We start from the raw sequence: 27,174 nt of genomic DNA on the forward strand, positions 1-27,174 counted from the left end.
CAATCTTTGGCTTTTACAAATTTGCTCCTACCACTCTAAGTATACAACATTCAAGTCTGGCTTTCCACACTAGCCATAGCAGTTTATTCAATGACCCTTGCAAACTCTTGGTGTTTTTGCTGACCTTCAGTCATTTGCCCTGTCCAATTTTCTCACTGGACGAAATTTTCTTTCTGTACTTAACTTCCTATAGAATAATAATTCATGCCCATACAATAGCCAACGTAAACTGAGGCTACTTTATGAACTTCACAGTGTATGTTCATGAGCAAATCACAAAACTATGCGCCAGAGTAGGCATTTCATCAACCATGTTCTTCAGGAATCATATACACTTCTTTTACCTTTTTGATTACAGCAGAGAAAATCAACCAGAAGTTCAGGGTAACTGTTGAAATATTATATACATATAAAATGGGGGTTATATATTATTATGCCATTAGTCCCAAGGCACTGAAGTCTATGTATTAAAAAAACTAACTAAATTTGGGGTCTTGATGGCATAATTTCATCTTCAGGTTACCGACTTAATTAACTTTTAACAACAGTTCTATTAGTAAACTCTTCTGAAACAGACACCCAAGGTTTTTTCTGTCACAGACACCCAATTCCACACTTCCCTATAAACTTATGATATTTCTCAAATATTGAAGAAAGCTGAATTAATTACTTAATGAAAAAACCAAACAAACAAAAAAAGCACACGTCATGTTGTGAATGCACTTTATACCTCAGTCTTCATTTCTGCAACCAGCTTTTCCAACTGCATTAATAAAAGAGTAAGAAAGACAGCTCATCCACTTAAATGTTTGGGGCAAAACTAGTAGCATTAATGACTGGTAAACTCTCCTAAAATCAGTGAAACAAACTAGCAGAAGTTTTACATGGAAATGTAGTGTACAGCTGCTGCAATAGCATCTTCACTTCTCCATCATGGAAAAAACCTACTTCATCTTTTGGCTACACTCAAGGAGGCTCTATAGCTAAATTTGATGTAAACTCCATTGTTAGCTACAACTTCTGCTAATTATTGAGGCAAATCAAGGAAATATTGCAGGAACAGCCTGCACTAAGGTTTTTACTCCCACAAAGAACACTGTAAACACTCCTTGTAGCCATTATTATCACACCTCTACTCCTGATATTGGACAGAGGTCCACTATGGACACTTGGGGCTCTGAAGAGGTACTACACTCACCATCCTTAGTGATAGACCAGGCAACCACCTATGAGTGTGTACAGACACATATCAAAACCTTCAGTTAAAGCATGTGTATGAGCATCTAAAAATCACAGAAAAGCATTACAGAATGAGTTGAACCACTAAGAACCTCAGTTGTGTATGACTAAGGCAGATTTATGAATTCACCATGAACTTAGAAACAGTTCACTGCATCCAGCTCTGCAATTAGACAGAAAATGAACTCTTCTTCATAAATTTTATTGCTGTTGTATGACCATAACATGAAACTCTTTAGCAATAACAGGATTTGGCATACAATCCTGACAGCTGTTATCCCTAGCAACTGGAAGGCCTTTCAGAAATTTCCTTTTTTCATGTCTTCCTCAACCTGAACCAGCTTGATGCTCACAGCTAGAAGTCAATTTAATTACTTTATTTAGCTTTCACCTCAAAAAGCCTGCTAATGGAAAGGCAGAGGAAGCAGGTACTTGCAGAAACAATATCAGAATACCATGAACCCAGAAGACCCTCACCAACACGAACACTGAGTACCAGGTAGGGAAGTCTCCCTTTGTGAGAACCACACTGTGCGGGGCTAGACCACCATCTACTGATGGTTGCCTGAGCAATCTCTGTCTAGACAATAAAAAGGCTGGTTCTCTATTCCCAACTTACATCCACGTAACAAACCTGAACATCATCATAATTTAAATATGTAGATTTTATGGGAAAAAGTCTTTACTGCTTGGACTACTACCTCCATCAATAACACTAGGGAGTTCTTACACTGTATATATTCCAGCCATAAGCCTTATAGGATAAGCAGAAATTCGAGCAGGATGATTAGGGTCTGACCAGCAGAGAGCAGTTTGGCAAATACATTTCAATGAGTACCATGTACTTTTGGTTTGGTTGGGAGTTTTGTAGGGTTGGTGTTTGGTACTTTTTATATTAAGTTTAGAAGAGAACTTTGATGAACTTAGTTATCCATGTCATTTTGCTCTTTCCTGGCATATAACTTACACAACATTCAAGAAGAAATTGTTTTCTGAGACACTGGAGTCTTGATGAAATGATGCAACCCAGTCCTCACAGGAAAAAAAAAACCAAACCAGAAAAGTGTGCAAGATGATTCTCACAACTGACAATCCCCACACTTCCTCCAGCCCTCTAAATTAAGTCTCACATTTATCTGACTCCTGTGTGAATACGGCATGTATTCTTCAGTTAACTCTAATGATCAAATTAAAACAAGAATGCCAGAGAACAATCTAAACCAGGTAATTGGCTTAATATTTCTGTGTTTCACGCCTTGAGCTTTAATACAAAGAACCTTTTCACCTGAACCTTCACCTTTAACCAATTAATGGAAGAATAAAACTAAACCTAAATTTTCCATTTCAGGACAGAAATCCCAAAATATTATGACTCTTATGACTGTGCTACCAGTTAACAACTGAAGACTACTTCCAGGGAAGGATGCTACTTAAACCAAAGTGCTCAAACGAAGAACAGAATAATCGCTTTCAGTGAACTTATCATAGCCAAATATTGAGCAAAAATATTATCTTAAATTTAAAAATTAATAAAAACCCAAACAATACTTTTCCACAGTCACACAGACCTGTTATGAATATCAACCATCTGTTGAACTTAACAATTTCCTGAAAACTATGTCACACAATCCACAAGAAGAAAGACTTCTTTCAGGGATGCAGTTTGTCACAGTCTTTCAAATGATATTTAAAAGACATCATGTTTGTTTTCCCAATTGTTCCTTGGTTTCCATACAGCAAGAGGAAAAGCACAGAGACAAGAAATACGTCTGTAAAAAGCAGATGTCTATGTTACATACATTTATGGCTATATCTACCAACAAACTATTTATGTTTTGGGTTTGCAAGGGATGCTTTTTTTTTCGGTTTTGCACAATACATGTTTAATCTATACATAGCAAAAGAGATTCCTACAGGTAAAAATACCATTAAAATTGCAGATTACCTGTACTTATTTTTTTGTACTAACCATTCATGTAATATGAACCTACAGTTTCTTCTTAACCAGGTGACAACAGGATACAGCATTTACTGATGAAACAACACTTTCTGAATCAAAGAAAGTCAAAGAGAAAAAAAAACAAACACTGATGCCTTTTAAATGGTAAAAAGACTAAGTCATAGAGCTTATGCCTATAGCACATGCACATTAGAAAGACAGGCTTTAGTACAGTAATTTTGTTGGTTTTAAACAGAGTGGAGTTTCAGCTACTTTTTCATCCAACCTATTGTAAAGAAACTGCTACTTGACAGCTTACAAGGAACAAGGACTGCCGATACTAGCATGCTGCACTCATTCCAATGAAAATGTTAAACCCCCGTGATGCAGCTTGTAACTTGCCCCAGTTATTTATGTTACTTTTGAGGCAGGCTGGTGGTGTGTGTAAGGCAGAGGCTCTGCTAGCACAGCATCCCCTGCAGTGTGCTACACCTGCACCCCTGAGCGCTCCGCAGCGCTCCAGCAACGCCGCATCCCGCTCGGCTGCCAAACCCAGCGCCTAGCAAAGGCACCCAGCAAACCGGGACCTTCCTCTTACCTCCGCTTCCTTGCTCTTCTCTTTCTTTGTGCCCATTGAACTTCTCCCATTGCTGGCAGTCTCCCGCGCTGGAACTACAGAAATCTGCTGGAGTGGCATTTTTACAGAGCTGCAGGTTGCCAGTACCTGTTTGGATGCCTTATATCTTCACTCCCCCCGAGTAGCCCACCTGTATAATTGTTCATATCCTCTCTTTGCCAAGCTCAGCTCTAAATAAAAAGGGGAAAATATTATTTGAGAAACGGTGCAGCCAGGGTCTTCCATCAAAAGAAGAAGAAGAAAAAAAAAAATCAACAAAGCAGAGCAAATTGCAAACACGAGCGAGACACGGCAAACAAAGAAGTAAAGCACAACAATCCAGGGAGTTTCACATGCTTAGAGTGATGAGTTGCTGCAAGTCTGTGTCCCTGGAGCACCCCGCCATACACTATCCCCCAAGAGCACTGTGGGAGACAATTCAATTTCTGTGTTACCTAATAACTGTCATGGAAACCAAGGAAACCCAGGTCTCACAGGCCCCTATTAGCAATCGCTTCCCGCTAAAGGCACAGGCTCCCACATTTGCAGCAGCTGCCACTTGTGCTTTTGTTTCCCATCCGATTCCCCAGGAGCGCACCGGGCACCCCCAGAGCCCGCCCCGTGCTCGCTAGGTACAGCAGCAGAAGGCTGAAAAGCTTAGTGTCCTATTTTGGAGCCAAAATCTCCTCCTTTAAAAGCACCGGCGAGCTTGCAGTGTCCTTCATGCGTCTACAGTAATCTGCTTAGGTCAAAGGATCTGCCTTGAAGTGAGGAGTAGCGGGAAGCAAACGAGGTGTAAAAAAAGGGAGACAAGACTGGAAGGGATTGCAAATGTGCCTTTCTGAGGTTGATAGTAAAAGGTTAACCCTTTGCTGCGCTCCTCTTCTCCCGAGACTTCCCCAGAAGGCAGCTGAGCAGGACGAGCCGGAGGCTGCTGCGCCTCTCCAGCAGCCGCACACGCTCTGGCAATGGCCCTTAGGGCAGCTTCAGTGCTCCCCTGCAGCAAAACCCCCAGGAAAACTGCTCCAGTATTCCCCCTCCCCTTAAAATGCCAAACAACAGAAGAAAGTCCCAGGTGGTGTATTACAAAAATGGATATGAAGAAAGCCCTATCATTTATACTTCTCTAAAACATTTATTATCTTTGATGAGTATTAGGAATTCCAGTAAAACTGATTTTGATTAAAAACAGTAAAGAAATTATTAGATCAGAAGTTAAATTCATAGCTGTACAAATAACACAGTAATGAAAGAAAAAAAAAAAAGAAAAAAAGAAAAAATCCCACACCAAGTACCACCAGTGTTTTAATATGCTGTCAATTAAAGAAAAAAAAAATATTACCCAAGCCCTGAAATACATCAACTTTATTTCCAGATGTACAGAGTGGCACTTAGAATTCTGACAAGAAATAATAGCATTATAAACAGCCTGGATTCTCCTGCAAAGCCAGTTGGGAGGATTTGTTATCCCAGGATACTGTTGATTCACTTCTCCACTACTTTAGTTACTATTTCTCAGTCTGAGTTAATAGAGCTTACAAGGGACAAGCTTGAGATGAATTGAGATCTGGTTCAGGTTGCCATCCTGGTTTGACATCACTGATTTAAACTAAGGTATATTGATAGGCTGGAATAGAAGAGTTTATAAATGCATTAACAAAGAAACAATCTGTGCTAGGAGTTCAGAGACGCTGCAAGACACGTGTATATGTGCACATTTTTATATTTATATAAATATATTCTATATATCCATAGTCATGGAACAGATCTACAAAAAATAAAATTAATTCCCTTGGCATTTACACAGTTCCTTTTACACATTTTAAATTATATTTCACATGCTAATTCAATTTTTAATTTCCAACATCCTAAAATTAGTTTCAATATAAGTTTAAATAATTTCCAGTGTACACAGGGAAATTGTCCTGAATTTTGAGTACAAATAAAGGCAAAAAAGACAAGCTCCAGCTCTACCAAGACAGTGGTAAATCAAAAATTTATTCCAGAAATATTCAAAGACAAGAAATGTCATATACCAGGCTGGTAAAGTTTAACTGTTAATCTTAAACTTGATTATAATGTAAAGGAAATTCCTTTTTAGTTCAATAGAATGTTTTAAAGCTATAGAAAAACTCTTTTCCTTCCTCTGAGGCCCAACAGATTAAGAATTCCTAAACCTGAACTCTGCTTTGTCATGATAATCACTCACCTCTTTGATAAAAATATTGATAGAAAAGTAGAGGGTTTGTGGTATTTAAATGGAATATTTCCTGTATATGTGCTTTCATGTCTAGTTAAGCTTTAAAAAGTCAACCTGCCTTTTGATACTGTGCCAATAACTCTGCATTTGAAATAATATGAACTTGAGATTTAAATCAGAGATTTCTGGGTTAACCAGTAATCTCTTTAATCCCATCTATGTCTGTTTTAGCCAGAATAAAGACCTTACAGGGTGTGATGTGCTTAGCTCTTTTTAAAATGATGCGGAGCCCCTTTTTCCCCCCACAGTGTACCTGTAACATGTGCATGTAACAAAACACCCTAGTTCCAAACAAGAGCTATCTTTTAGCATTAGATAGGTCCATGCTCACATTCTGCTTAACTATTTTACTAATTACATTTCTTCACCATGTGGAGACTTCAAATTAATGTGCAATTGCCTTCTCTGTACATATGGTGAACATGGCTCTTCTCAGCCTAAGTGCTAAAACAAGTGGCAAAACAATCAAGCCTCATGCTGCTATACCTAGAAATATAGAGATCACCACTGCTCCACGGTAAGGAAGCTGCTGGAAAATACAGGACACATCCAGATGCACATTGTAAAAGTCAATGGCAGATTTGTGGTTGGGATAATTTTTCATTAAAATTTAGTTTTCCGTCTTTGCTTCTTCAAGTTTACTGTGATAGAATTACAGAACTTTTGCAAAGGTGTTTGTACACCTGTGATATCTGTGATCTCAGAACATCAGAGCACATCTTAAAGAAACAACAAAATGACTGATTTCAATTTACGGTGTGTTTTTAGCTCCCAGAGTCCCAAAGTTGTAAACAAAGTGATTTTATATATACACACACAACCCACCTTGTTAGAAAGTGTATTTACTTCCACTCATCCTCCATGGTGAACAGGCTGTGGTGTTCTATTTAAAGAATGCTAATTTTGGCAAACGTACCACCCAAAGAGTCATGATTTCAGAGCCATCCCTCACCTGAAGGGCAGTGTGACAGCTGCTCGGTGAAGTATGAAGCTGCTGTGCAAAGCAGCATGATAGGGTTTCAATCTCAAGAGGATAACAATAACAAAAGAGAGCTGGTCACCTGGAGCAGGTGAAAATGACATTGGCAGAGAAAAGGAGTATGTGTTGGATGTGCATTAGTAATTGATTTACATTAATATAATTCACAGTTTTTGAAGCAAGTAATTACAGAAAAGAGAAGTACCACCCCTCCCTCCTCTTGCTTATTGCTTGAAACCCTACTAATCCCAGCTTGGGATACGGCAAGGAATCCAACTTTATTTTCAGCCACCCAACACATTCCCCTTGGTACATACTTTATGAAGAGTACCAGTCAGATCTTGAAGACCATGGAAGAAACTAGGACAAAAGAAATCATTTCCCAGTGTCTCACAATGTGTATCTATCTACTCCCTAGCTGTGGACTACCCTGAGTTTCTCCTCTCACCTGCAACACATTAAATCTTTTCATCTATTCCCTCCACACATGGCTCTGAGGGTATGGTGTCCTCTCTCACACTCAGGACACACACATTCCCTGCAAAAAACTTCCCTAGAGGCACTTCCATAAGAATCTGACAGCAAAAAGGGATCAGAATTATAAACCTACATACACACACACACAGTGTTTTTACTTTAATTTAGTAAGGAGCACGTCATCTTCTCAGCATACCCATTTGCATGAGACTTCTGCTTTGAACTATCAAGACAACCTGATCAGTTATGGTTAATGGTTCAACCATGGTGATGCAAGTTCCAATGAGAGAATGAAAGACAGCAAGACAATTCTTTTGTAACACAATTGCAAGGAAACTATGTACTAGTGTACTGGCAGTTCACTGGCAGCTTATATAGAATAGCTCTTATATACGTTAATAGCTCTGCCATCGCTTACAAAAAAATTTGTACAAGACTCTTGAATTGAAAAAAGCGTAATAAATTTACCTGCATAAATAGCACTATCAGAAACAGGTAATTCTAGCTCTTTTTTACTCACATAAAATAATCTTTAGATAAGATGTACTGCAGCTTTTATATGCTCTTTCAGACAAAAGCTATACTGAAGTTAAAAATAAAAATAAAAATCATTGTGGATATAAAACACTTTCAAGCTGATTGTTTTGACTCCACATTATTTGCCAAAAAGACACATTGGCTACAAATACACAATATACAAGAAGGTATAGACATATAGTCTATAGTCCTGAGATTTAGGAATTACTTTAATTTTCCTCAAAATTAAGTTACAAACACTGTACATGCTATGACCCTTTACTATCTAACAAGGATTGCTTCTCTTGTAATCACAACTTAGGTGCAGAGACAAAAGTCTGAACTCTATAGCAGCTGTGGAAGCAGACAGATCCTAGTGCTAGGTCATGACCAGCTGGGATGAGTGCAGTCACTTTATGTAGCAGAAGGTCCTAGCACCTAAATTAAAAGTGCAACTAGCAGTAGTCTAATGCAGACCAAACAGGACTGTTGTAAACCAACCTCCTGGGCTTCCACAGCATCCTGAAGCTGACACTAGAACCAAATGAAATTTTCAGATAAATAAATTCCTTTAGATTTTCTCCCAAGCCTTAAGCCTACAGGACCACAAAGTTAGTCATGGAATTAGGGCAAATATGAAAGACATCTTTAGCCAAACACAAATATTCCAAAGCAGTAGATTCCAGATGGAGATGGGAAAACCTGTTCTCTGCTACATGAATGAGTATGTCCTAAATACTGTTCTGCACTGTGGGCTGGCTTCAAATGGAGGAGCATCAGGAATGCAAGTTTTCAGCAGAATTCATGTTCAAGTAAGTCCTTAGCAGAGGCAAAATTTAAGAGTTACTTTAAAAACTTGAATAGAATTTGTATTCTTCACAAATAAGAATGAATGGCCATGAGATATCATATTAGAAGTTGCTTTTTAAATGCCATATGAAGTTGGTATAGACTTAAATGCAGCCATCATGTTAGTAGATCCTCAGGGAGGTTTTGGCAGCTTTTTTCCTTGCCTCTTTCAGCTTTGCAATTGACTGAACTGCTGAGAAGTAGCACATAATGTAATATGGTGCATTAGTGCAATAAAGGTGTATTAAAGGTATTAAGGAAGCAATCAACTGAAAATTTCAAACTAATGTCTTTGGATATTTTTCTACGTTGCCATTCACAGATATTGTACGTTATTACACATAATTTCATCAACATTACTAAGCACAGGTAATCTTGCCCTCCACTGAGAGACTAACAGAAGTCAGTGGGAACACAGAGGAATCTATTTGCCACTTGTATATTCTGTGCAGATATGCTACCTAAGTAGAAATTTTCTAGAACATCTGAAAATCCAAGGTCACAGGATGGTACAAGTCAAAAAGCAAGTTAAAAATCAAAAGGTAATAGCTGAGACTGAATTAAAATATGACTGGTACCTCAAATAAAAGTTTACCTAGCCAAAATTTAGACTGATGAAAGTGAGATATAAAATGACAGTGGTGATAAATCAGATAAAATGTTGCCCTCAGCTATTAAAACCAATTATCTTCATTATCTCCCAGAAAAGAAAATTAAAACCAACTGATTTTCTCTGCCAAACACAAAGACCTTCATGGATGCCTCCAGTGTAGTGTTTGCACTCAGTTTACTTTATTTAAATTAAACCAAGCATACTACTTCCTCATCACACTACAGCGTCCCCATGAAACAGGGAACAACGGAAGACTTGTAAAGTTCTAAAAACTGCCAGTAACTTCAACAGCTCATTTAGAATTTAGAATTTTTGTTTAAATGTAACTAAAACTTATAAAACTATCAGAAAAAGTAAATTACCAACTTTTAGGCAGAATGGGCAGACTACGTATTCAGCCAATTTAGACTAAGAAAGAAATGAAATTATGCTGTTACAGTGTCCACTGAAGAAATTATTTATACTGCAGTGAAACTTAGCTACTCAGTACACAGACAGAACTCCTACTAAGTTTATTCTAATTTGCAAAACCCCACTTGTGTGTCTGCCCACAAGTACTAAGAGGTCCTATTACCTCTGTAGTTCAGGTTTGAGGAACATCTACATTCATAATGAACTCTCAAGCACCCCTCTGCTTACAAATGTTGCTGACCTTCGGCAGTGTAAAGACAGTATCACTTCAGAACAATATATATTTATATATTTATAATATATAAAATTATGTTCCTGCATTTGTAGTCGTGGAATTAATCTGAATGCCATGCTGCCTAGCTGCTCATTTCTACCAGCACACAAAATTTAAATGGTGTTGTCCATGTGCGTCTCCAGAGTAAAAGGTAAATAAAGACATTGCCACACAAAGTATTATCTCCCACTTCTAAACGACATACATGAAAAAGGTCTTTAAACAGCTCTTTAACATAAAGTGGCTGACAGTCTTTATAACAGAAGCATCAAAATTTAGCAAGCAGTGGAATCCACCTGATTAGTTTTGTGTTAAATGCTGCAAACCTGAATCCATTAATCTCAAAGAGTTCCAGCGCTGCTTCGTAAGAATGGGCTCAAGTTCTTGGCCAACTTTCAAAGCTGCCAGTCAGCACGGGAGGGGACAGGGGCACAATCCTGGAAGACTTGGACAATCTTCTAGATGAGATCATGACAAACAGGATGAAGTTCAATACTACAAGCAACCCAGTTACAGTACTGGTAGAACAGGAAAAAGAAATTGGCAGCTGCCAGGAGCACAGACTGATTTAAGGATCAGTCTGGATCAGCATATTCCTTTATGAAAGGTTGACTGGAAAATGCTAGTTCTCATCAGCTGCAAAAATGTAAACAGTCCCAGGGTGCACCAACTAAGTTATTTCCAATTCTTCTAAGTCCTGAATAAAGCACGCCAGTAATTTCCTCAAATACTAGACTTTTTTTTTTCCCTAATACTCTGATCACCAACATCAAAGAGATTCTGAACTTGAACACAGTAGGAAACTGTTCTAAAAAACTTCCATAAAAGAAAATTATTTGCTAACCCACCTGCTTCTGTTACTAACCACATACAATTATACTGGAAGACTAAGATTGTTTATTTTTAATGTAGATATTCAGGTACACAGTATTATGCTACGGACTGTGTTCTCAATTGTTATCTGATGAAGAAAAAAAGATTAACAATTTGTGATCAAAAAACAGGTCCATTTCTGTGAATATAGAAAGTCTACAGATTTTCAATTTAGAGATTTGCCATGTTTTCTAAGCATTATTTGTTTCATGAATCTCAGCTGCTAGAATGTTTAAGGAAGATGAAAAAATATAAGACATAATTTAAACACACAAATGAATATTCATTCAAACCACTTTTTTAAAGCTATTTCTTCTCAACTTCCTACAGGTGTCTATAGTTGATTATATTCCGTTTTTCCCTTTCACATGGCTACCTGATCACCTTATAAACACTGCTATTTCCCTTCTAATCTCATCTGCTGTGACCCCTTTCTCCTTCTCCAAGCAAAATTTTATCTTTGTCTAAATACTCATATTCCAAAAACTGTGAATTCTCTAACTCTTGAATATTTTATTTAAATAATAATAATATTTTATTTAAAGCAGTAACCTCCTTTACTGATAATAACTAAATAGAAGAAAAATCTTCTATATTGAACAAATTTTTAACCTTATGTCCAATTTTCACATTATTTGTCTTCAAAACTTCTCCCACTGCTTCAGAGAGAGGAGGGCTCAATGCCAGTATGGTAAGGATTCCATTAAATTGCAACAGTATGGAATTAGAAAGTATCTGTAGAAACTACCATATGGAGGGGGAAAATTCATTTTAAATTTACTGGTGGTTTTGACCCAGAAATTCCCCTGGTTACTTAATTTTAAAAAGACTACAAAAAGCGAGATTATGCTTCTCTTTAATGCTATGAAATAGCCTAAAGGAATTCTGATACCAAGATTCATTTTAACTCATATTGTAGTTCATCTACAGGATTTAACCCACCTTAAAACCACAGATTTCACATTCTTGAATCATTTTCTTTACAGTATCACAGACTGGGTCAGGTTGGAATGGATCACAGTAGGCCATCTGGTTCAACCTCCCTGCTCAAGCAGGGTCATCAACATGTGTCCACAGTTCTTGAGTATCTCCAGTGAGGGAGACTCCACACCTTCTCTGGGCACCACGTTCTGATCACTCATGCAGTAAAGTTCTTCCTCATGTTCATCAGTTCCTGCCTCTTGCCTCTTGTCCTATTGCTTGGGACCACTGAGCAGAGCATGGCTCCACTCTCTTGTCAGCCTCCCTTCAGATACTGACAGACATTGATGAGCTCCCCTCTCAGTTGTCTCTTTTTGAGGCTGAACAGGCCCAGCTCCCTCAGCCTGTCCTTGTAAGAGAGATGCTCCAGTCCATTCATCATCTTTGTTGATTTAGCTCTAGTGAATCCATGCTGACTACCCTGACCACCTCCTTGTCCTCCATGTGGGTACAGACACCCACTCCCAGGATGAGTCCTTCCATCATGTTACCAGAGTCTGAGATAGGGCTCACTGGACAGCAGTTCCTTGAATTCTCCTTCTTGCCCTCTTGGAAGACTGGGGTGACATTTGTTTTCTTCTAGGCCTCAGGCACCTCTCCTCATCACCAAGACCTTTCAAAGACGATGAAGAGCGGTCTGGCTATGCTGTCCAGTTCTCTCAGCACTCACGGATGCATACCGTCAGGGCCCATGGACTTGTGGATGTCAAATCTTCACCACCAGATGTTCTCTAACCCAATCCTCCTTGACTAAGGGAAAATCTTTACAACATTCCTCAGGAGACATTCATGGTCTCCTGAGCCAGAGATTCCTGAGGGCTGGTCTTGCCAGTGAAGACCCGTGGAAGGGTGGCATTTTTTAACTCGGCCTTCTCTGTGTCCCGTTACCAGGGTCCCCCCGCCATTTACTAACAGGCCCACGTTACTCTTATTTTTCCTTTTATTATTGATGTATTTGAAGAAGCCTTTTCTTGCTTTCCCTTGGCCAGATTTAATTTCAGATGGGCCTTGACCTTCCTTGTCTCGTTTCTACTTTGACAACCTCTCTATATCCATTCAAGCAGCCTGACCCTGCTTCCATCACTTGTGTGTTCCCTACTTAGGCTTGAGCAGTGACAGGAGTTATTCATCCACACAGATCTTTTGCCGCCTATGCCAAATTTCTTGCTCATTGGAACGCATCATTCTTGAGCCCAGAGGAAGCGATCCTTGAATATCAACCAACTCTGTTGGACTCTTCCTCCCTGCAGGGCCTGCTCCCATGGGGTTCTTCCAAGAATATCCCTTAAGAGGCCAAAATTTGGTCTCCTGAAGCCCATGTTTGTAATCTTACTTGCTACCCTGCCTCCTCCTTGCTGATACTAAACTCCACAATTTCATGGTCAAGATCCAAATATTTTGGTTTAATATCCAAATGTTTCCTGAGTTTAACAAGAAGCACTATTGCAAGTGGGTGACACTACTAAACTACTGCCATCCATCTATTGTGTACTTTTGACTTAGAAGGAAGTAATTTGGTTGTATTTGCTTACTTTGTTACCCAGAAGCTCTTTATTTACTTTACTAACGAATTGAACCTCCTGTGAATTTAAATGCTTTTGTTTCATTCTGTAAGGAAATTATTGATGTTTTTCAATTAAAGTGTAAGCCCAGAAGGAACTGATGCCTGACTGATACCTGGGGTCAGCAGCCTTGTTTGCTTGTGTAAACAGAGATGAAGGAAAGAACAGAACCTCAATGTAAATGAGCCACCAGAGGGAGCTCATCCAGCCTGCTGAGTATAATAGAACTATATTGACATTGGCAAAAGTTAATTAAACATTTTTACAGGGGTCACTGACTGAGTTCAAAACAAAGCACATTCCCTGGCTGAAACTCTACATGCCTGAGAAACTAATGAAATCAGAAAAAGTTATTTCTTTAACAAACATGGAATGTTTTTTCTGATTAAATAAAGATAATTAAATTTAGAAATCTGTGATACAGCATTCTTCTGAACAAACACAAGACTTTTCTTCATCCCTCTTTATTTTCTCCAGATAACAAGAATTTCAAAGCCTTACTAAACTACAAGACAAGAAAACAATGGGATCAACTTTGTAATTTAATCTTAAAATTGTGAAAGCATACCAAAAGCAGAATCACATAACTAGTACAAAGATACTAGTTTCTAATCAAATACAGTTTGGCATTATGATGCTTACCTAATTCTGTAACTAGTTATTACACCTGGACATGGCCATACTAACTTTGAGTTTATTATCACAATACAGCTTTCTCATTTTAAATTGCAGTAGTTCAGAAAACAAATTCCTTGAGTTCCTGTTCTGGAGGATCCAATGGTTACTTTCAAACCTGCAAACATTTTTTGAAAAGCAGTATTGAAATAAAACTTATTCAGATTTTTGTGTGTTACTTACTGACTAAAGAATCAAGACTCTGACAGAAGGTTATTTTGTCTGTTACTTTTCCATGGAGCTTAGGATCTAACAGTGGTAATTCAGCAGGGAGGCACGCAGGAGAAGAAAGACAATAAAATTATTTCCTAAAGGAAAAACACCCTCCAACATAAGCTCCCAGGCTCATCATTGCAACTTTCCCAATGTATTTCTGAAAATTATGGGTCTTAAATATTCCTTCCAAATTAACATACCTCTTCCAGAGATTTAATTACATATTTCTTTGGGTTACCCCCCATTACCAGCTTTCTAAACATTGCAAGATTGATTTGATCATACTTTTATCTTACCTCTGCCTGCATGCTTTGCTTTGGAAGATAAGATTAAACGTAATATGCTATTTCATTTATCTCTTCTTTCAGGCTTCAATAAAAAACTGAATTCTCACCAATAAAAGTAAAAGTAGTCAAAGTAGTACATAAAAATAGTACTTTTTGGAGTTAACTCCTGTGCAACGTGAGGATACTTTGAAAAGCACTTGTTCTGTAATCACACTCCTACTTAAGCACTGGAGGAAAATCCAGCCTAAGAAGATCCAATACCAGTTACAGTTCTTTTAAGTTCCACTAAGCACTTCAGAGTGCCCACCTCCTCCACACAGCTATTTCACCTTTGGTGAGCGTGATTTTTCATCATTTGCCCATAGCAATCAAAAACAATCATGAAAAAAGTTACAATTACTCTCCAGTACACTTTCTGAAGTCATCTTTTCCAGGAATATTTTCAGACAAAACAAGTTTTTTCTTGTTTTTCTCACTGAAAAACTGCATTTTTTAAAGTCAAAAGAGGTTATTAAGAACCTAAATTAACAAAGGGTCAGATTTGTCAATCTCCTGATTAAAAACAGTTAATAAATTAATTTTCAGGACTGAAAGAAGATTTACTATCCACCCTACTTATGCTACAAAGATATCCAATTTATTCACATAACATACCGATTAAAAGTTTATTTTGTACTGATGAGTATCTTACCACGTTACCAATTATGACACACTTTTTTATAGTGCAGCAGTTTAAGATTCACTAGGAGTGACTTCCAAACACTAGTTTGGAACAGTTCACACACCATTTACACTCTTCAGAGGAAAACCCAATTTTATAGAGCTCGGCTTTACAGAAGTAAGTATCTTCATTCCCCGTTCTCTGAGCTGCAGATACACCAGCTCTGAAAGTTAGGATTACACTGGAACACCTCCAAGATGTGAAACCACTCACACCTATCTGCTTCTGGGATTTAAAAGCTACCATTAAAGTTATGCGCAAAATCACTGCCGTGGCGCAAGCACCACGTGTTTCTTACCCAACAAAGGTCCACCCTTAAAATGATGTTGCCACTGGGTGAATATGCAAACTGACAAAACAGGAAATCACTATTTTTATTTGAGTTCTAACTGGTTTGGGGGTTTTTCCCCCCTTGAGAAACTTCCTATCAGCGGGAAACTACAAAAAGCCACACATTTCAAGACCATTTATAGCATAAGCTTACAGATATTTTCTAGTAACTAACCCTTGAAGCAGGGAATAAATCTTCATTCTTGTTAAGGTACACATACAAGGGTAGCATCTGTCTCAAAGCAGACACTATATGTAGATGTCAAACAATATACACAAATTTCAGTTAATAGCTATGGAAAATCTATTTATTCAGTGCACAAAAATACTGGATTTAGTAACTAGGCACATGCATTGGTGACATTTTAAAACTGTTGAACATACCAGTGGAAAGCTATTTGAAACTGCATAGGGAGATCCAACACATACTTTGAAGCAGATATTTCTAAACAACAAAGAAAAACCAGTATAAAACACCTGAAAAAATGGAAAAATGTAAAGCACTGGGGAAAATCAATAAAGGCTTTGGACAACATGACTACTCAACTATGTCTATTAAACCATGTCAGTTTAATAGGCACATTAGAGAAAATGCTATTTAAAAAGTAAAAAAAAATAACAAAAATATCTCAAAACCATTAAAATCAGCTTTTTCCTAAGAATATTTCTAAATTCTGAACATAAAGATCTTCTACTCAGGGTGCTACTTAGTTATTTAAACTGGGATTAAGCTTTGGATTTTCTGAAGAGTCTGAGTAAGTTAAAAGCCTTGTACTGCTAAATTTCAAACATGATTTAGCAACAAATTCCTTAGAAAATCCACCATGATCATATTAAAAAACTATCCTTTTCACTCTAGTGATTAATTTCATCTACACTGAATATCTTTGAAAAATTCCCTTGATTTGTCCTTTGTTTTCTTCAAAGAGAATTTAGTGAAATGTGAGTCTTACCAGAAAAAAGACACACTAGATATCAAACATGCTTCATGACATTAATGAACTGGTTCAAGTCAAAATAAGAGAAATCTAGAAACAGAAAATATTTTTGAAGCAGAAACTGAGTATTTTTTGAAGCTAGAAAAATCTCCATTTCAGCCAAACATGTTTTGGGGGAGATTTTTTAAATTTCTTTAGGAAAGTTTGCAAAGATAACATTTCCATTTTTCCCAGAAGGATGAATCTCAAAGTACCTTGAACAAAGTCTGCACCTTAAAACATTCACAAAAACTACTGAAGCACATGTTGTTCTATTACTATTTTTTCTAACATTATCCACTGATAAACACTTTGTAGATATTAGTATTTTAGGAATCATTTACCTTATAATAATATTCTTTCTCATAAATTGATTGTAGAATTTCTTCTTACTTGGCTCTTGCTCCCTCCCTCCAATATTCTTCAGTTGCCTGATAAGGTATTTTGTCACCTAAATCTCATTCCACTGGAATTTTCAAGCGTAAGTAGTAAACTTAAACCAACTTAATCGAAAACCCAGAGCCTTCTTATCTCACTGAAATTCTCATTTCAGATAGAAAATGCAGTTACAAATGACCCCTTGCTAGATGATTTTCCCTCACTGGCAGTGAGGAAAACTGAAGTGACACAAACCACAGTAAGACCTATAATAACAATACTGTAACATGCATTTACCAGAAGGACTAACAAGCTGCTGTCTGTAAGACACAAAGCAATAAATGAAGCAGCTTTGTGCTCTCCTATTACTCAGCTAAGAATGAAATACTTATCACAGCCCCGAGCTGTTGCTGTCCCACTAGCTCAAAAAAGCTACAAGATTGTGTCAACTAAGCCACAGCTATTAGTGGCACTGGGTCAAGAGTTTCATTGAGTTTGTGACGCAAAGGCAAAATTTTCCCTTACTGCTGCACGCTGTGCAGCCCACCCTGGATCCAATTAATAGCAGGTACAAATCTGTTTTTAGATCAAGTGCCCTACAGTTGCAATTTTTGGAACTGTTTCCTTTAGAAAAGCATTGAAATTTCCCACTGCTGCCTGAGCACGAGTCCCTGGTAGTACATGAGTAACAAAAAGCTGAGAGCTGCCCTTCTCTGAATTGCACAGCCCAGTTTACTCAACGCGGCGGATGACTACGAGCATGACGCACGTAGGAGCATCTGCCTTCTATGATGTCTCCGATTTCTTCATTTAACCAATACTCTTCTTACTACCCTTTTCTCTTTTTTTAAAGTGAACAAACATCTCATTACGACTTTCCTTGTAAGCTTCTTGACAAGTAACTTTGTTTCAGCCAGAAAATAGGGGATAAAGGATGGAACAACTAAGTTGTGTTTAAAGAAAAAAGCTACTACTGTAAAACTCTATTTTCAACCTACGTGTTCTTTGTATATTTAGATGTTAGGCACTCCTACAGGAAAAAAAAATATTTCTTTATATGTGTGCCATGTCTAGAAAATTAGAAAGCCAGTCTTAAAATTAGAACTTTCAGGCTATATTAACATAAAATTACATTTGTTAAAAACAGAAAGGATTAAAATTCTCTGATTTCAAAGAATCATTGCAACCCTTCCCACCTCACACTCCTTGCAACAATAAGAGTGCTAAACTTTTGTCTGTAAATAGCACCTTTTCTTCCATTCAGGGATCACAATTCTGAAACAACTAAGCATGTGTATTGGGCTACTTTTCTTACAACAAACAAAGGAGACTATTGCTGTGACTTATTCTAACAAGAAGTAAGCAGATATATATGCTTATATAGGTGCAGCCTAACGGGATCAAATTAAAACTTTGTATAACCAGCATAAAAAAGTAGGAAAAAAAACCCAAAACTGTTACTGTACTTTCTCTCCATTTGTTTTTGTGGAAATTTTCACCAGTTTCACAGAAACAATTGCTGCAAGGTCATAAACATTCACTGTGACACTCCCACCCCATCAGGTTCACTCAAACAGTATGGAATCTACAAAACTTCCACCTGCAGAAACACTGATGAAAAGGACAGATCATCCAGCTGGAGGAGATGAATGATGAAGAACAAAAGTGAATAAAGAAATGAAAAATGCACAGAAGAAACAGGAAGCAAGAGCCTATTAAATGAAATTTTAAGGAATAAAGTTCATGAATTGTTACAGGTTGGCATTCTCATAGCATAAAATAAGCCTATATAATTCAGTTACAGGTTGTAGTTAAAGTCCTAATTACATTAAGAATCAGAAGATGTTTAGATGCTTTGTTGACAGAATTGCTTATACTATATATTAGCAAAATCCAAATTTAGGTCTCAGATGAGACTTATAAGAGCTAATAAGATAATTTTTAATTGTTATTGGTTAAGAATACATCTCTCCAAACAAGTTTGCTTCTCCAGATCTGTTTGCTTCAAAGTGTTCAACATGCCATCATTCCACTTAATAATACTAGTAGTAGTAGTAGTAGTAGTGGTATAGCTGCACTTGAATGCATTTCTCAAATACAACAGAATTCTTATTCATGGTGACATCTTTGAAACTTTATTTATGTGGACTATTAAAAACTTTGCAATTCATAGAAATCTTCCAGGAAAAAGGGAATAATAGTTTCCTTTATATCTCTTTGTCTCATAATTCTGATTATGCATAGTCTTCTCTATTTTGTATATTTAGCTCCATTAAAATACAGCATGACTTACTTAAGGGGAAAAAAAACAACAAAACAAAACAAAAAATAAACTCAACATAATTTAAAATAAAAGACACTCATTCTCTCCCAAAACAATGAATCTCAGTCCATGGTCAGAAAAGAATTGGTGTCATTTTGCTTTCTCAAGAATTAAACATCAGCTTTCAATCTCTCTCTCTAAGCAATGCAGTTACATTCGGTCAGCTCTCAGGAAATATCTCCATTACATCACCTCACACACAGGCAGCTCCAGTCTGACACACAAAGGTGGCCACAGCCAAGTCAGTACACTCCACAGCCCCTCCTCAGCTCCAGTCCCCCGGTGTCACAGCTGTGCTCCTTCCCCACCCCAGGAGAAGGCTGGGCTGCTCATGTGTGAGCAGATGGAAGCCAGCCTGGTACTGACCTGGGGAAGCCACGGGACACTCCTGATGGGAGCACCTAGGAAACCGAGGCTGCGAGGGTCACTCCAGGATCTTCCTGCCCGCTGTCAGTTGAGCCAAACTGAGTCATTATAGATAATTAATCTATTTCTTTAACATGCAAACTACTCCCACCTCTTCCACGGATCGTTTCAATATGAAATCCACATTTATTTCAAAACTGGAAGTTGTTGCAATCCTGTTCCTTGACAGATATACACTGGGGAAATAGTGTGTATATATATATATATATATATACACTGGGGAAATAGTGTGTATATATATATATATATATATATATATATATATATATATATATATATATATATATATAATCTAACCCTTAGCCACAGTGGAGTGTGCGCTCTACCCTCCAAAGCAACAGCTCTCTACAAAGCCAGATGTCTGGACAAATTTCATGCTCTGAAATTAACAGAGAAAATTAGTGCTGTCAGTGCTAATAGCCTCAGGAATTAACTTTCTGGACAGTTTACACAAACAAGTTTATCAAAGGACGTTTTCATTTCAGCAGGAATTCTTAAATGATTTCTGCAAAACTTTTCAGGAACAGTATCTTCCAAATGAATACAGTATTAATACCCATCATTCCTCTCTGACCTATGCAGGTGCCAGATGCCCCAGAGGAAACCCTCACACACAGGAGGAATCACACACACCTCCAGCCCTGCCAGGTCTCCAACCACAGAACAAGATGACCAAGGCGAGGTGTACCTGCTGAGAAATTCTAGCTGTAACTACAGTTACAAATATGTGTTTTAGCTATTTAAACACACAAAATAGCACTTACCAGGATGATTTTTCCAATTTTACCACTAATAACAGGACAACTGAACTTGAAAAGGCCAAGAATTGCAGCAACCTCTATGCAATGCTAACAATGGCAACTGTGCACAAAACTTTGTTTTCTCAAGATCTTCTACCCAGCTCCATATGATGGAAACTATGTACACTGCTGGACTAGTCAACCAAAAAAACCCACAAGCTGCCGATACTTCCCAGCTCCTAGCCTTTCTGTTGAAAGCTGAGGGTAGTAGCACAAGCAGACAAGTTTTGCTTGTTTACTTACTTTTAGAATATAGACTTCTTTCACTGATTAATCACAAAAGTAGAAACACATCAGTATTCCTACTGCCCTCCTGTCTGTTTGACAGTAATTTCTAATGTCACACTTTAGGTTGTTTTCTGCTAAATAAACCTTCTGCTAATAGTCACTGTCACAAACCAAGAGCTGTACAAAGAGGGTATCTTGAAGACTGAGGGGTACAAAAGTCATACAAAATCTAAACACACAAACCAGCTATCAGAGATTACTGGACAGATGAAAGTCAATGCTCTCACAATGCACGCATGATTTAAAAAAATAAAAGGAAATAAAAACAACCCCAGTCTTACAGCTACACAGAGCTGACATTAATGCTCCACTAGCTAACTGAGAAGCAAAAGCACCTCTTGACATTCTAACTGTTTTCTAGCTAGCAATTTCTTATGATTCATGCAGTGTAGGTTTACCTGGAATAGACTACAACAAGAAACTGCAATCAAAGCAATTATAGAAGTATGAATTCGCCTCTCCCATTCAAGTTTAGAGGCAAGAGCTTACACATTTTTTTCCAGGAAACAGTGAACCCTTAGACCATTCTCACATGAATCATCCCACAAAAACAGCACTGTCTTTGGTTCATTACATTAATCAACAATTATCCTCTTTAGCTCTGTGGAAGGCACAAGAAGGCCACAGTCATGACAGTCCTTCAGACTCTATCAGGAGTCTACAGCAAGAGTAATCTGCAGAATGACATTTCCTGAGACAATCACCTAAAACCTGCCTTCAGAGGAGGGAGACACAACGCCCAGTGACACATCAACTTCTAGGCAACATGAAGGAAAAAAATGGAAGTTGCTTCTCTACCAATGTGAGGTTCCTCAGGAGTGTTCTGCTTCCAGTGGGTCCAAAGAAGCTCCCCAGAGAGAAGTGTGCTTGCCTGGGCTCTCTGGAGGTCCTGATGCCTCCCCTGCGTATCTATGACAACACAACCCTTCCACACTGTAAATTATTGGTACTGGACTTGAATCTTTTGTCTTCTGGGAAGCGGAATCAAAGTTTTCTGCTTGAAGCCAGATAATATGGCATGTAGACATACAACATAATACCACATCTCACCCAAAATTGGCATATCAGTTAAATGGTTTGAATTAGATCATAAAGAATTTTCTTTGTACTTTTTCTAATACCATTATGACTCTTGCTCTCAAGTGCATTAATCTTATTTTCAGGACAAACAACTATTTGCAAAGAGATTCAGCAGAAGAAAATTTCACTGGCTCTTAATCCCAGGTAAGCTTTCCTGTCAATAGGCCAACTGTGGAGCAATATCCAAGGAGTGCAACAAGCAGATGAAATAAAAATTACAGGCTACACACCAATGCTCATTCCTTTACCTCCCAAGCTACTTCTGTAGCATGGTCAAGATAGTCAAGAGGAACAGATGCAAATTCAGTCTTGAGAGAGGCTGCAAAGCCAAATCTTGTTGCACTATTTGCAAGTATATACTATATCCACACCGTGCAAAACATTTATCATTTTACCCACACAGTCTCTAAACCTACACATAATTAAGAGACTTACTAATGATAAAAATCTATAGAATTAATGCATATTTTCACAACATTGAAAATAAACTAAGAAGTTTCTTCTACTGAATTTGAAAAACTTTAGACCAATCAAAAATAACAACTATTGTTCAGAGGTACTCACTGCTTGTATCATTCCCTTTCTTCTCTCCCACTGGATTTCAATTCTTTTTATTCATTGAAACAGAGTATCTTACCTTTTTCCTCAGAATTCTTTGCAATATATTTTTCTCTTTTGTTTGTGTCTTTTTTTTTTCCCCCATGAGCTCTTTTTCTACTTTAGCACAGCTTAGGTCATGAGAAGCTATCAAACTCTTAATTTTTAAGGCATCTCATAGAATTCTCCAGCTTTCCTTATATTCAGCAGCCATGGCTGGTGGACTATGAATGCTGTGCACCTGTAGACCAGCACCATCTTGATATCTACACATGCATTGTGACACTACCTGAGATTAAAGAAGTTCATGCCTAGAGAAAATATTAACTGCATACCGACTATAAAGAATAAAATATTTTGGTTTTAGTTTAGCTCTTTACTGTGTCAACATATTTAACTTATAGGACACCTTTTCCTGACCACTACTTTCAGTTAATATTAGGTATCACCTATTTTTTAAAACAAAAAAATTTAACAGAGCCTGTCTCCCTATTTCACCTTCAGCAAATCATTGTTAATACGTCTGATTTTAATAAAGCATGAAATTACATCTCAGCACAACAAATTAACAAGCAACAGCAGGGACAGCTGTTGTATTTCTTGTCATCAGTTCAGATATATCTGTTTATATTCCTCAGTACACCCCTTATTAAAAAAAAATCTACATAATAAGTAACGAAGCAAAACATAAAAGACCTTTGCAATAATTCTATTCTCCTTACTCTGCAATTTAGGTTTGTACAAGCTTATGATCAGGATGATGTTTACAGTATGCAGAAATGCTACAATTAAAACTTGTATTCCCCTGAATATATTGACAGAAGCTGACATGAAAACCTAAGTCAGGTAACACCTGATATTAAAGTTCAAGTCTAAGTTCAGTTCACAAAGACAAGAGGCAGGCATGGGGAGAGCAGTGGAAGATTCAATCCCCAGTGATCAGTGAAACCCTAATTAGAGCTGTGCATGACACTCCTTGAAAATTACTGCACTCTTAGAGTATGGGAATATTCTACAAAAAAGTCTGTTAGTGTTCACCAGTTTCCATAGATATTACTTCAATTCTTACTACTGATTTTGATTAGTGTGTTTTCGGTTTTTTAACTCAGCTGGTCTTCCCTTTTGCTGCACTTGCACTGGACTCTCACCACCATCTCCATATAATTGACCCAACCCTGTAGCCGTGAATCATGAGAAGGTATTCCAAATCTTTTTTTTTTTTTTTTTGGATCCAGCAAACATATTTTTCCTAAATGGAAATAATTTATTGTGTCAACAGAACATTTCTACTCTTAAATTGCTGTCAAGGTGATTGGCTAGCATATTAATAACTTCTGGTTCATATTTAGAACTTCTGGTTCTTCTCTAAACATACAGCAGTAGACTTTGCGCTACTCCTTATTTTAAACAGAACATATGATGGGTAAAATTTTGATCTTTTATAAGCATAGGACTGAAGTATTATTTTGATAGCAACTAGCTGAACATAGAACAATGTAATTGTGGGAGAAAGAAGGAGAAAGGCAGAAAATATTCTTATTTTCTTACTTGCAGCCTTTCAATACTTAAGGGGAGCTTATAAAAGAGAGGTTGAGTAGCTTTTTACACATGTGGATAATGACAAGACAAGTGGGAAGACTTTTCAACTAAAAGAGGGGAGATTTAGACTGGATGTTAGAAAGAAATTCTTTATTCAGAGGGTAGGAAGGCACTGGAACAGGTTGCCCAGGGAAGTTGAGGATGCCCCATCACTGGAAGTACTGAAGGCCAGTTTGGATAGGGCTCTGAACAATCTGGTCCAGTGGAAGGTGTCCCTGTCCATGGCAGGGGAGTTGGAACAAGATGATCTTTATGGTCCCTTCCAACCCAAACTCTTTTATGATGCTATGATTTGTTAATCAGCTAATATCAATAGAAATAATACATGGAAACTCCTCTGGGAAGAAAAATGTAACAATTACAAAACTGACCATAATTAATTGCCACCACAATCTACAAATCTCAATGAGTTATGTTATTGCTTGTCTGTGTGTGTATCATGACAGCCAGTTTTACAATACTGATTAATTAATTCAGAACACTAGCAGGTACATTAAACATATAGCAGAAAAGCTTCTAATCAGCATAAAAATTAGCAGTATGGAATTATTTCTGGCAAAAAGACAAGTAAGTAGGAACTGTATAACGGTTAAAAATGTTAGATTTCTCCATCTTGTAGCAATTTGTACTCATAAAATTTTAGTAATAGTAACAACAACAACGTCCTTTTCCTCCCTATGTTGTTTTTTCTGTTTATACAAATTTAATGGTTGAAGATATGATTTATAAAATCAATCGCAGTCTACAGTAAGAAATACTACTGGACATTGCCAGCTCTTTAACCAGACTTCAGAACTGTCCATAACTATATAGTAAGACAATGTTGCAAACATTTCAGATCAGGAAAAAAAAAATATTTTTCTGCTATTTTGTCCTCAAATGCAGTCATGCTATTAAAATCAACCTGTTTGCATGATTCCAAATAATGCATTTGTTGTCTGAGAGGCTGCAAATGTCCTTTATTGCTCAGTGTGCAATAGAACACTCAGCGTTTGCATCCTGTCAGGGAGTCTTTTCTATGTTCTAACTTATGATTTTTCCAAGCCACTTTGCTACTTTTGTCCCAGCTGTTGTCTTACCTTCACTGAATATAACTATCTAATGGATACACCCACCCACGTACATATACATGTGCACACAGATAAAATACTAGGATTTCTCTGGGAGACATGAGGAAAATAACAGAGCAATTAATTGGAAGAGAAGAAAAAAGTGAAATAAATTAGCCCATTCTAACTCAATCTTACTTATCATTTGTGTTCTTTAAGGCTACTGTTATGATACTGGAAATCCACCTGACTAGAGCAAAGTAATTAAACCTATCAAATAATACTGGAAATCTGACTAATTCAGTTATTAAAACAGCATTATCAGAGCAGCATTTTTTCTTCTATCTTCCCTGACTAATTGCAAAAGTCTCCTTGAATTGTCCTGAAATAGCCCATCTGAATTCTTTGACAAAACCAAAAGAAAGGCTGCAATGTTGGAGTAATTTTAATACACTTAGGATAACACAGAACAATTGCTGAACTTGCACCAGTACTGTGTGAATATTTATATAATAAAGACAATAACATTCAGTTTCCACTTCACAACTCGAAGTGCAGAATTAAGGTTTTAATTTCTAACACTTTTGCTTGTATTGGTACTTACTTTAAGTTACATCAGAGTAGTAAAGAAATACTAAGACAAAGAAGCATATTTTGAGAAAAACCAAATAAATATCAGGAGATTTTCTGAAACTTCATAGGGAGCTTGAAATGTAGAGGGCTAGTGTTTTCAAGTGTTTATTTGGTTGAAGATTTTATGTCAAACTAAATTACCTATGCTGCCCATGTATAGGCGTTGCTGCTACTCTAAAATAGAATGGTAGATAACAAAAAAAATTCTGAAATTATTACTTTTAAAGGATTAAAGATCTACTTCAGTTTTGAAACACTTTTCAATAGTGCCTTCTCCCTTATAATTTTCAAGAACTTGCTATCTAGGTGATGCATAGTTGAACATACATAAGTACATACAAAAGGGAAAAAAAATTAACATACTGCTGAAATTGTAGCTTGCAAACTCCCAGCCTCCTTAGGAGCACACTTTTTTGGCATATTTACATATTTTCAAATTATATCTTTTGACAGGGATTAAGAATTTCTGTATTCTGTTCTAAGGTCTGCCACCACCCACCTGAATCTGCCAAAATCAAGCCTAATGGTTTTGGTTCCTTGTGTAAAATGGATCTTCTAATATTTTTCTTGCATTTTGCTAGGAGAGCAAGTTTATATCTCCCAATTTAAGTATTCTGATATGGACAATTAGACTTAAGATGAAAGCCACAGTTTAAACTTGTAAGTGGAGTTTGTTGTGAGATATATACAAAATGAAATGAGTTCATTTTAGTTTGAAGAAAATTCTTTGCCACAAGTGACACAATTGTAAAGGGCACTATCATATAATTTAATAACTCTGAATTCCAAAGATGTCTCAGTCACAGCAGGCACCTGCACGTGAAATCTTTGCAAAGAGCTTTTAGTGGTAGTTTCACACTCTCATACAAGTTTGAATAATTTTTACCCTTCACTTTTAAAATAGTTTCTGAAAAACAACTAATTGCAGTTTAGCATGCATCACAGTGGATGTATAATCTGTAATGAAACAGCATGAAAATCTTGCTTGTTGGATTCAAAACCTTAATAGGTTTTAGGGAAAATGTTAGTTTTAGTTATTTACTTGGAGGAAGAATGTTTGTTTGGGCTTTACTAAAATATAGAAAGTGAATAATAGCAGATGTTACCACATAATGCATTTGGAAAGATTTTCCTCATAATTAAGCTGCAAGTTAAAATGCCAAAATAAAATCTTTTTTTCCCGCCACAGTAGGATATAACTTAATA

General features: G+C 37.2%; 1 protein-coding gene across 1 annotated transcript in view; it reads right to left on the reverse strand.

The window, feature by feature from the left end:
• MARCHF1 (membrane associated ring-CH-type finger 1) overlaps positions 1-27,174 on the reverse strand; it is a 186,572-nt gene that overhangs the window by 126,143 nt on the left and 33,255 nt on the right. The window lies entirely within an intron of this gene.

The sequence above is a fragment of the Poecile atricapillus genome, chromosome 4, assembly GCF_030490865.1.
Source record: "Poecile atricapillus isolate bPoeAtr1 chromosome 4, bPoeAtr1.hap1, whole genome shotgun sequence".
NCBI classification, from domain to species: domain Eukaryota; kingdom Metazoa; phylum Chordata; class Aves; order Passeriformes; family Paridae; genus Poecile; species Poecile atricapillus.